This window comes from Myotis brandtii, unplaced genomic scaffold (assembly GCF_000412655.1).
Source record: "Myotis brandtii unplaced genomic scaffold, ASM41265v1 scaffold975, whole genome shotgun sequence".
Lineage (NCBI taxonomy): Eukaryota > Metazoa > Chordata > Mammalia > Chiroptera > Vespertilionidae > Myotis > Myotis brandtii.
In genome coordinates this window covers 964,704-967,805 of record NW_005372049.1, presented here as the reverse complement: position 1 = coordinate 967,805, position 3,102 = coordinate 964,704, and the positions used below count along the sequence as shown (strand labels likewise).

The following is a 3,102-nucleotide window of genomic DNA, read 5'->3' as shown; positions in this document are numbered from 1 at the left end:
AAATTGGGTCTCGGAATGGTTTGCCTCAAAACAAGAAAAGTTCTATTGGGACGGTCTCCACAAATGACCTGAAAGATGGGGGAATGTGTAGCTAGCGATGGACATGACTTTGAACAAAGCACTTTTGATGTTTCTCTTGAAATTATCGTGTTTTCTTTGATAACAAAATCCGCACTATTAACCGGTAAAGGGTCAATCCACATTTTTAACAGGTACCGGTTCATAATGCGGATACCGGTTAATAATGCGGATTGACACTTTACGGGTTAAAAATGCGGATACCGGTTAGTAATGCGGATTGTGTTTGGGGGAGTGGGAATGAGAATGAAGACAGGGCCCAAGGGTTCTCACCTCACTCCCCCAACAAGGCTGTGGGCTTGCTTAGCTCTGGGGACTCAGAAAACGGTGCCTTACAAGCCCTGTGTCTTGGGGCCTGCCCCTGACCCTCAGGTTCTCTGTGCGGGCTCCACCCACCTTTTAGCTGCTGGCCCCGCCTGAGGAGGGAGCTCACTACCTCTGTGCACTTCCTCTAAGTGGGCACTTCCTTCCAAGAGAGCTGTCCCCAGAGGTTCCCTTCACATCCGCAGTGATGGAGGCGGGGGGAGGAGGCAAGAAAGGGGAAGAGCTTTGGGTTATAAAGCAGAGAAAATAGAATTTCTGCTGAGCGGAGGGAGAGGGGAGGGAGGAGGGAGACGGGATCCAGAAAGCTTCTGCTTTGGTCTCAGCATCAGGGGTTCATGGGACAGATGGTGTGTGTGTGTTGGGGCGGGTGGTGGTATTTATAACTCAAAACAGACCAAGCTGAGATCCCTCAAGCACCAGGGGCTTGGCTGACAATGGACGGGCGGGGTAGGGACTGAGGCCTCCTCTAGGACTCCTGGATGCTGGTTTGCGGCCGGGCGGGGAGGGGGGGTCACCACTGAAAGGCTGCAGAGCCCTGCCTGCCAGGCTGGGCGGGAAGTCCTCCAGAGAACCAAGCTTTCAGGGACAACAACATCCCTCTAGTAGTAATAGCTGCCTGGGTACCAGGCCCTAGGCGACGTGCACTATTCTCCCCATTTGCAGAATGAGAAACTGAGGCTTGGAGGGTAAGTAACCAACCTGAAGCCTCGCAGCTGTCAGTGGTGAAGCCTCTGCCTGGCACCTGGCTTGTGTGGTGGGAGGAGAGGCCCAGGTGTAGACATCCCCACTGTCAGCTCAGCCCTCAGCCACTGAACCCTGGACCGTGAGCATTGATGGGGTGGGAAGGGGACAGGAAGCTACCAACCCAGGAGAGGTGCTGGGGGAGTGTGTGTGTGTGCGTGAGTGTGTGCACATGTGTACGACTGTGAGTGTGTGTGTGCATGCATGTGAGTGTGTGCAGTGTGTGACTATGAGTGTATGACTGTGTCTGTGGCTGTGAATGTGTGTGTGTCTGTCAGTGTGTGTGTGACTGTGTGTGTGACTGTGAGTGTGACTGTGTGTGTGTGTGTGTGTGCCTGCATGTGAGTGTGTGCAGTGTGTGTGACTATGAGTGTGTGTATGACTGTGTCTGTGGCTGTGAATGTGTGTGTATGACTGTGAGTGTGTGTGTGTCTGTCAGTGAGTGTGTGACTGTGTGTGTGACTGTGAGTGTGACTGTGTGTGTGTGTGTGTGTAGTGTGTGTGTGCTGCAGTGGGTCCATACACCCAGGTGATCCCCAGGTGAAGGCACACAGATGTGTGATGATACGTGGAGGGGCTTCAGTCTCCTTAAATGCATGTTCGTGGCTCTGAGGATGAAGAGGCGGCGGCTGGGGTCCAGGGCGGCTCACTCGCTCTGCCATCTGCCACTGCAGGCCAGTTGCTCCCTGTTCCCCAGTTCTCCGCCTCGTTCTTGGTCTGAGGTCCCCAGCTCTGATCATATGCTTCTACGGCTTCACTGCAGCCACAGGGTCAGGAGGGGAGGCTTGGGAGGCCTGAGGTCAGAAGTCATGCTCTTGGCCACCAACCTCAAGGCCGGGAACCAGGCCCCGGCCAGGAAGCCGGTGAGAGCAGAGCCGACAGGAGACATCACAGGCACCGTCTGCTCCAGGAGGAGGGAGGGAGGAGGTGCCGTGAGCACCGTGCATCAAGCCAACACCCACTGCCAGGCTCCAGGCACTGCTCCAGGCTCGCCCGTCTGCAGGGAGATAGAATATTCCTAAATTCACGACTCCAGAGCGAGGCTGCCCATCTCAGAATAAACAGACACACACCCCCACGCTCCCAACCCCGGCGGCTCCAGTCCTCGCTGCCCCCACCTTCGGAGGGCCAGGTGTCCCGCCTCCTGCCTCTTTCTTGACAATCCTCTGCTCCTCTGAACTACACCCTCATCTTTGCCCAATGGGTACCACCAACATCCACAGGACCAGGAGTTCGCCCAAGTCACAGACACATGGGCTGTGACGTCCGGGTCACCCCAAGAAGGAGAGGGGCCCTGAACCCTCACTCTGCACAGAAGGGACTGGCTTGGATGAGGTGGCTCTGTCTCTCGGTTCAGCTGTCAGTGAGTATCCAGTGAGCACACCACGCGCACTGCTGAGTGCCTACTGCATACACTCCGGAGAGGAGCTGGTCCCGCCTCGTCCAGGGCCTGCGTTTTGGCTGTAACCTTAGTGGACCAGGCTGTTCTCGACTCTGGAGTCGGCCAGGCTGGTGCTGATCCTGCCTCCACCTTCTGTTACTCCCGGGAACAGACCTCTTCCCCGTGACTCCCAGTCCAAACCTGGAGTGACGATACCCCCCATAGTCATTGCAGGGCTGAGTCGTCCGTGTGTGAAGCATTTACAAGGCGCCTCGTAAGTGTGCGAGTCCTGAATGATGGCGTCGCTGGGGGTGAGGACCTGGCAAGAATGGCCACTGTCCCCTCGTCAGTCCTGCCTGGGCTCAGGGTGCCTCCCACCTTCCAGCCCCCCCCACCCCCGGGATGCCACCGGCAGCATCCAACTGGCTCTGGGCTCAGGAATCTGAGGTGCCTGCTCCTCGCCCGGGACCAGGAAGTGGGAGGGCCACGCTGGCCACCAAAGGAAACATCACTTTCAGAAATGTGGCCACAGCCAGGAAAGATGAGGCGCAGGCAGGGACTGGAGAATTGGGGGGCCA

The 3,102-nt window shown here is 56.9% G+C and overlaps 1 long non-coding RNA gene across 1 annotated transcript; it reads right to left on the bottom strand.

Moving 5' to 3' along the window:
* Positions 1 to 459: 459 nt before the first annotated feature.
* On the bottom strand, positions 460 to 3,102 carry LOC106724791. The gene is made up of 3 exons (XR_001360627.1): positions 2,262 to 3,102; positions 1,971 to 2,140; positions 460 to 556 (listed from the first exon to the last, which is right to left on the bottom strand). It is a non-coding gene; the product is annotated as an uncharacterized LOC106724791 (long non-coding RNA).